This window comes from Zalophus californianus, chromosome 4, assembly GCF_009762305.2.
Source record: "Zalophus californianus isolate mZalCal1 chromosome 4, mZalCal1.pri.v2, whole genome shotgun sequence".
In the NCBI taxonomy this organism is placed as follows: domain Eukaryota; kingdom Metazoa; phylum Chordata; class Mammalia; order Carnivora; family Otariidae; genus Zalophus; species Zalophus californianus.
This window is the reverse complement of record NC_045598.1, coordinates 131,909,059-131,917,660: the sequence shown is the minus strand read 5'-3', so window position 1 is coordinate 131,917,660 and position 8,602 is coordinate 131,909,059.

Below are 8,602 nucleotides of genomic sequence, written 5' to 3'. Positions count from 1 at the left end.
GAGTACCAAAGGGCTGGGTTCCCTGCCACAGGCACTGTACAGTGATATGCATACCCTAGAATTACTTAATAGGTTGATTTTTCAAAAGTGTATGTGGTAATTTGAACAAAAATAAATATACCAAAAAATTACATATATGTATGTGTGTGTGTGTGTGTGTGTGTGTGTGTATACACACACATATATGTGTGTATACACACACACACACACACACCCAGGAAAGATGAAGAAAGGAATTAGGGATGATGATCACTCAGAAGGGGAGAATGATAAAGAGATGGAAAAAAAAAGAAAAGAAAAAGGGTCAAGGTAAATTATAATCACACCATTCTCTTTTTAGGATCTTTCTTGGGATGTTTTTGAGAATGCTATAATTAAACATAAATATCAACAGCAATAATTTAGCCATCTTTTCTGGTTATACGCAAAAATGATGCAAAATAAAACTGGTTATATTCTCTAAGAACTTTCTAGTGAATAATCATATAAATAACTCAAGTTGACTTAGAAAATAAAGACCTGGACATTCTGAAGTATAAGCAATCAGGTGCTGAGCATATTGAAAGAGAGGTGAACCGTCTAGACTAGTGACAAATGGATACACATTTACTCTCTCTCCTTCCCCAAATCCAATTGAGATTACAGGATTCACAGCAGAGAAGTCCATAACATAGATGAGGAGGGCGGAGGTGGTGGTAGGAATCACCCCAAAATCAGAAACTTTGAAGAATTTTTTTGAAGACTGCAAGAAAATTGGCTTCTCCTGATGGCTAAACCAAAACAGAAAGAGTGTACCCTTTAAAACATGTAGAAAAGAAGGTGGAATCAGAGGTGAGAGCCGTTCTTCCTGGGGTGGAGAGGTCCCACTGAACAGCAGACAAGATGGATTTTAAACATCCTACCACTAGAGACAAATTTGTGAAATTTAAAATCGAGGATAAAGAAGAAAGAGAAAGAAAACCCAGATTATCTACAAAGGAACAAGAATTTCCATGGGAAGACCACGGTGTTCTCATCAGTATCCTTGGATGCTTGAGGTCTAATGGAATAAAGCCTCCAAGCACCAAGGGGAAAATAATTTTGAAATTAGCATTCTCTGTCAGCCAAACTACTAATAAAGTGTGAAGGCAAGATACAGATTTTCAGAAGTACAAGGACACAGAAGCTTTATGAGAGTCCTAAATAGGGTTTTGTTTTGTTTTTTTTTTTCATTTAAACATGGCAGGTTGAACATATATTTGCCTCCCAATTCCCAATAAACTTACAGTTGAAGGATTTTTTTAAAAAAGATAAAAAATACAACGATAAGAGGATCAAGAGAGACAAAGATAGCAGGAAAGGGATGGCCACCAGATTTTGGACCAGAAAAGCAGATGGCTGTCTAAGAAGAGAGGGGAAAGCCAAATGCCTACTGGAGTGAATCTGGATGAGCAAGGTAATTTACAGCACCTTGGAAAGGTTCCAGATACTTCCTTTAATGGAATGGTTGACAGTTGGTATAAGAAACAGAGCCTTAAATTCTCTACAGCCAGGCAATAGCCTGACAGGTCTACTCTTGGGAGGGACTCCAGATTGGAAACACCAGAGACAGCAACTGAGAACGGAAACTGAGTGAGTCTCCATTCTGACTGGTGACCCCCAGGTCTCTCCTCCACATGCTCTGAGAATACAGCAACCAGGGGTGTATACTCCCCTCCCACACTCCCACTCTCATCTGCTCACAGCAGTTTGTTAGATTCCTCTCTGAGGAAATCGATCATCCAAGAGAAACGACTGCAGGTACTGACAGCTAAAATAGCCAAGTTCCTGTCCCATCACTACACAGGGATACATTGATCTTGACATGGGAGCACCCATCAGTGCTCACAGAGCCTCCTGTTAGCTTTTTTTTTTTTTTAAGATTTTATTTATTTATTTGACAGAGAGAGAGACAGCGAGAGAAGGAACACAAGCAGGGGGAGTGGGAGAGGGAGAAGCAGCCTTCCCGCTAAGCAAGGAGCCCGATGCGGGACTCGATCCCCGGACCCTGGGATCATGACCTGAGCCGAAGGCAGATGCTTAATGACTGAGCTGACCAGGCATCCCTTCTGTCAGCTTTTTCATTCTCTCTCATAAATATAAATGAACAGCCCAGGACAAGCAGATATTTGAGGAAAACCACTAACAAACAGAGAAACCAAAATTAAATAAAAAAGCAATATAACAAAACTCAGAGGCAATAAACAATGCCAGGATCAAAAGAGATGAAATAATATCAACATGAAATAAGAACAGGATGCTCAGAGAAGGAAACATTAAAACTTCTTTAAAAAGGACAATTAAAACCTCTTGGATATTAGAAAGATTGATAATAGATAAATGTAACATTTGGAAGTTAAGCAACATTTTCCCCAGAAAGCAGACAAAAAAATTAAACACAGAAATAAGGAGACAAAAGATAAAAAATTAGAAGATCAAAGAGATCCAACATCTGGATAATGGGAGTTCTAGAAAGAGAGTACAAAGAAACTAGGAGGGAGATTACTCAAGAATAATACAGTATTTTTCAGAACTTAGCATATACATTGCCAAAGCCACTGAGTGTCTGTCTCATTAGTTAAAAAAAAAAAAAAAGGATTCCCATTAAAGCACATTACCATGAAATTCTAGATCATTGGACACATAGAAGACTCTAATAGCTTCCAGAGAGAAAAATGTAGGTCACATGCAAAGGATCAGTAACCATAATGGTTAGCAGACCACTTGAAGCAATATTTGACCCTAAAGACAAGAAAGCAATGCCTTTGAAATTCTGAGAGAAAATATTTTCCAAATTAAAATTCTATATCCAGTAAAATTGTTAGTCAAATACAAGGATAGAATAAGAATATTGTCAAACATGTAAGATAATAGTTTTCCATTCTATGCATCTTTTCTTGAGAAGGTACAGGAGGAGGAGCTCTACGTAAATGAGGGTATAAACCATAAGAGAGGGTCCAGGAGGTAGGAAATCCCATGCAGGAGAGATGGTTGGGATCCCCCAGACAGAGATAAAGGGACATGTGAGCTTGACAGCTGTGCAGCAGGCCTGGAGGGCAGCCGGACGCATGAGAGCAGGAGGAAGGAGGTCACCCAGAAAACAAGGAAACCAACAGAATATCTGATATATTTCACAGTGTATTCAGAGATTTTTCAGCTGGGTCAGAGAATTTGGAGATCATAAATGATGGGTACACACAGCTCAGGTGTACATAACAGAAAACTCTAATAATACAACTATAATAATACAAACACTGATTACTGACTTAACCAAAAATGGATACAAATACTCTGGAAGAACTGGGGAGGGGAAGCATATGTATGGTGCAATGTGTGTGTTTGCAGGGGCTGGGGGGAGAGCATGCAAGAGACCTAAAACCTCACCCTATATAGTGGGGGAGGTCAATAATCTAATATCTCAAACTGGAAAATATACAGCAGTGTGAGCATATTTTTATTAAAAAATATGCTCACTTGAGAATCAAGAGTTGAAAAAGTTGAGAATGGTCACCTTTAGGGAGAACTGAAAGGCAGTGGAAGGGAAGAAATGTTTTCCGCTTTAAGCCATGTAGAACAATTTTATTTTTAAAACTATGAACATGGATTACTTTAGTAAAAATGGAAGTAAAAATTCCAAGAAAAAACTGAAAATATAAGTACGGTCAAAATGTGAAGCAAACTAAAATGTGACATGGTTTTGAGCTACTAGGGTAGGAGGGATGGATAGAAAGACACAACGAGAGAGAGAGAGAGAGAGAGAGAGAGAGAGAGAGAGAGAGAGAGAGAATAGTTTACCTTGACATTTCTTTGAGTTGCAAGAATTCATGATTACAAGATTACATTTTTTGAGTTAGTCACACTTCTAGGATCTCATGTGAAGAATACATGGTATAGTCATAATACAGACTTATTGCTTTCTGATTTTTTTAGAGTTACTCCATATCTAAAGCACGAAATATTTCACTATAATTGTTAGACTGAATGCTAAAAATCAATCAAACCAATCCAAACAAACAGAATCCTTGGCAATGTAATAGGGATGGGCATGGGAAGCTGGGGAGAGCGGAAGTGCTGAGTTTAGGGGTCCTGATTTCCTCATCCTACATCGGAGTCAAGGAATCCTGTCTACAGCTGATGGCATAAGAGAAGCTTTAGTAACTCAAAGAAGAAATACACTGGAAGAAGCTCAAGAGGAGCATGGGAGGGAAGGAAGGTGGAGGTGTGAGGCGAGTTAAATGTCTCCTGTGTCCTATTGGGGAGTTACGGCAATAGCAACAGCCAAGCATAAGTAATCAAGATATGGAAGCATAAGCAAAAGGACTCATTACAGGATTCATTTGGATAACAACTCATCAAAGTTATTAACTGTTGTTTTTATCCACTTGGTAGTGGTAGAAAGCCTTAGACTTAAAATAGCATCTCTGAAATAATGAAAAAATTCTTGACAGTGAAAAATACACTTCAATTACAGGTGTATTTTGAGGAATTCTTGTACATTTTACTTGCTGCTGCAGCTGCCAAGTTCCACTGGTATTGAGAACACTGAGCTGGGCTTTTTTATGAGGGACATCAACATTCCTGGACTAAAGAGGGAAGAGAATTCTGCCCTTTTTTCTGATAAAACTTTTAATTGCGGGACATCAGCAGTATAAAAAAAGTTCTGTCACCAATGCGATTCTGCCAATGCAAGTCAGAATAAATGAAGCTTGATTCCTCATCTGTGCCATGGAATTATTAATACTGTTCTGCCTCATCAGGGTTTTGCAAGAGTTATAATCCATGCAAAGTAAAGCTCTCACAAATTTATAAAGACAAAGACAGATGTGAGCTCTTCAAGGACTCAAGTGGAAGGGAAAACGTTCTTTAAATAATTTTCTTGTAAAAAACAAAGACACTGAAAAAGTATTCTTTTCCTTTGAGAGGTGTAGATTATATAAACCATCACATTTCTTGTGTCACAATATCTTTTTATTTTTGCTCTCTCAACAGGATAGGTTTAAGTGAAGGCTTGCTTTAAAGTATTTTGACATATGAAGGTGTTATGTGGTGGGGAGGGGTGAATAAAAAAAAAACAAACAACAAAAACAAGTTTTTGGCTCTCACCTGCAAATCCCTTTCTCTGCCCTGCTTTGTGATCCTAGAGCTAGAACTCCTGCACACAACTCTTGACATTAACGGTTAAGCTTTATCAACAGAGGGCATTGGAATGACTCCAAGTGTTGGGGACAGCAAGACCACTCCCTTCCAGTTCCGGTCCTGTTACGTAGTGTGGGAGCCCTGTGGATGAGCTCGGTCGTCCCCACACTGCCCGGTAATGGCGGGCTGCTTTTCCAGACCAGCACCACCTGTACCCTCTGCCAGCCTCTTCACCTGCAGTAGCTGTGCACCACCACTCGGCAGAGGTTGGGGGGGCCCACATAGAGCCAGTAGTTACCGTCTTCTCTTGCTCCGAAATGGGGGCAGAAAGCAAAGCCCAAGGCCAGACCGAGGTGGGGTATAATTAAACAAAGATGCCAAAAGACTGTATTGTTAGAGGAAGACTGAGCTGGAAGTAAATCCAAAACGGCCCCCTTCTCCCTAAGGAATTGTGGGAGCATTACCTTGGCCTAATGAAGGCTGTCACCACAGTCTGCTGTCTTGTGAATCTGAACCCAAGATTCTCATCACCAGGCTGGTCTTTAGAAACCCCACGCTGTTAATTTACTTTAAAAGTGGTTCCCAACTTGGAAATTTCCAAACCTGGAAGGAAGAAAATGAGAATTAAAAGACATTCCCAGTTTCAGAAGTAACTACTTCCTGGAACAAAGTCCTGTATATTTTAAAGAAAACAAAATCTAGAACTCAAAGGCCAGGGCCAGCAAACTACAGCCTGCCTGCAAGCTAAATCTTGCTGCAGGCTGTTTTTGTAAATATAGTTCTACCGGAATACAGCCACACCCACTCATTTAGTATTCATGTGTATGACTAATTCCAAGCAGACTTGACAGGCCGTTCTGCCTAAAAAGCCTAAAATATTTTATCTGGCCCTTTATAGAGAAATCTTGCCAACCCCTGGCTCAGACCACTGACATTTAATATAATTATTGATGTGTTTGGATTCCAGTGTGCCAATTCTTGTTTGTACCTGTGGTTTCTTTTTGCTTCCTGTTTCCCCTACCTTTCACTTTCTTTTGAATTATTTGAATAATTTTTAATATTCCATTTTTAATTTATCTGTTGGCTATGTTTTCTTTAAAATGGTTGCTCTAGGGATTACAGTATCATACCCAGCTTTTCCATTTATTTAGGAGTTAATATTATTCCTAATATTAGACTTCATGTAAATTGGAAAAGCCTTGCAGCAATAAACTGAAATAACTCTGAGCCGGAATATAAAAATGGACAATGGGTAGACCTTATATGACAACAAACTGACCCATGACCTCTGTGGCAACCAGGTTAGGGCATTGAATGAAACCCCTGCAGCCACCCACTCAGAATGGTAGAGACTCAGTTGATGACTGCCAACATCAGTTGGCAGTTTTTTTGTCCAAACTCAGGACCGAGCAGAGAAAGGCAGGTATGTTCCCCCAAACAATCACATAAGATGCGTGCTGCTCCAGCTTCCTCATGCCAATGACCTCCAGTCAGAGCATGCCTGCAGCTTTGTTTCTCACTAGAAAGCTTTCCCATTACAAACTTCAGCCTGCGTCAAGTAGTCCGTGGCTGCCTCCCTTGCTACAGCAAGCTCTGAATAAACAGCCTGAATGGTTAAATTTCTGAGTGGTCTTTATTTCCATAACTCAAATGTTTAACAACATAAATGTGATACAATCATATATTACTGTATACATGAACAAACTACAGCTACATCCACAAATTGAAAGAAAAAAGGCCAAAAAATTAGAGTTATTTCATTTAATTTCCTTAGATGTCTCAAGTCAAAAAGAAAAACAAGATTATTTTCCTGGCCTTAACAGATTGGCTGAGTTCAGACTCATTCAACGGGTAGCCGGATCACTTACAACTCTGCTTTATCCTTCACCTCCTGTACTTGTGAAGCTCAAAGATCAGAGGTGGAGGCCTAGCATCCTCCCAAGTCTTTTCTGAGACTGTGCAGTACTGGGCATGCGGGTGGCCTTCCGGATTCCCTAATTTACTCGAGTCCTTCAAAGCCTTTCTTAACCCCACACCACCACCCCCCACCCCCTTGTATCTTCCTCCCCAGACTTCTGGTTTGTGTGGCATCTCTCTGACACTAGACAGCTGTAGGTAATAGGTTTTTAAAGCCTAGAGAGCTCAGAGGGGAACAAAGGCAAATTTCTGAATTAAACCCTCGGGGAAATGCCAGACAGGTCAAGACACAACAATGTGAGAACAAAGCGTCCCCTTTGGCACCATCAAGCCACACCAAGAATCCCTCACAAAACTTAGTGCCTCTTTATTAAGCAATGTTCCAGTTGTTTTAGGTTTTGATTGTATCCCAGAGTTTCAAAAATTAGATTTTAAGTTTTTGTCAGCTTAATAGCTGTCTCAGTAAAGGGAGAAGTCTTTGGAGCTCCCTACTCTACCATCTTTGGTGATGTCACTATGTCACATTTTAGAAAGATGACATTTTAGGGCGCCTGGGTGGCTCAGTTGGTTAAGCGACTGCCTTTGGCTCAGGTCATGATCCCAGGGTCCTGGGATCAAGTCCCCCCATCGGGCTCCCCGTTCAGCGGGGAGCCTGCTTCTCTCTCTCTCTCCCTCTGCCTGCCACTCCCCCTGCTTATGCTTACTCTCCCTCTCAAATAAATAAAATCTTTAAAAAAATAAATAAAAATAAAAAGATGACATTTTAGAAATGGAGGACAGATGAGTGGCTGCCAGGGGTTGGAGGAATGATGCAGGTGGGAGAGGAGCAGCAACAGGAGGGATCCTTGTGTGTTGGAGCTGCTCAGGATCTTGCCTATGGTGGTGAATACATGAACCTACTCAAGTGATAAATTATTTAGAACTAAATACACACATACCATACAAGTAAAACTGGGGAAATGTGCATAACATTGATGAATTGTATCAATATCCTGATGGCGATATGCTGTAGTTTTATGAATATTGAAGGGAAGAAAAATCGGAGGAACAAAAGTACAAGGAATCTCTCTGTATCATTTCTTAGCAAATGCATATGAATCTACAATTACCTCAAAAATTTTAATTAAAAAAATTCAGATTTCAGATTTAAGATGAGGAAGTTTTAGAAACACATTATCCAACTTATTTTGCTTCCCTTTCTATATGCATCCATGTTATATGACAGAAATTTATCTTTAAATAAATCTAAAATGGCTCTTTTAAGAAGTAAAATAAAATTCTCAAGAAAGCACCATACTATAGTATAATTACACTGATCTTTTTTAGTGGCACATAAAATAATGGGGCATCTCCCAGTTAGCGGAAACTCAGGATTTGATGATTTATGGTATGTTTGGAATGAGGTTTACTTACAGGTCCATTTTGGTTCATGTCACTAGCTTTGGCACTAACCATCAACATGTCTGTAATAAACAGTGACAGTGACTAGTGGTGTAATAGGATAGATGGAGTCAGGAAGCATACAGTAATT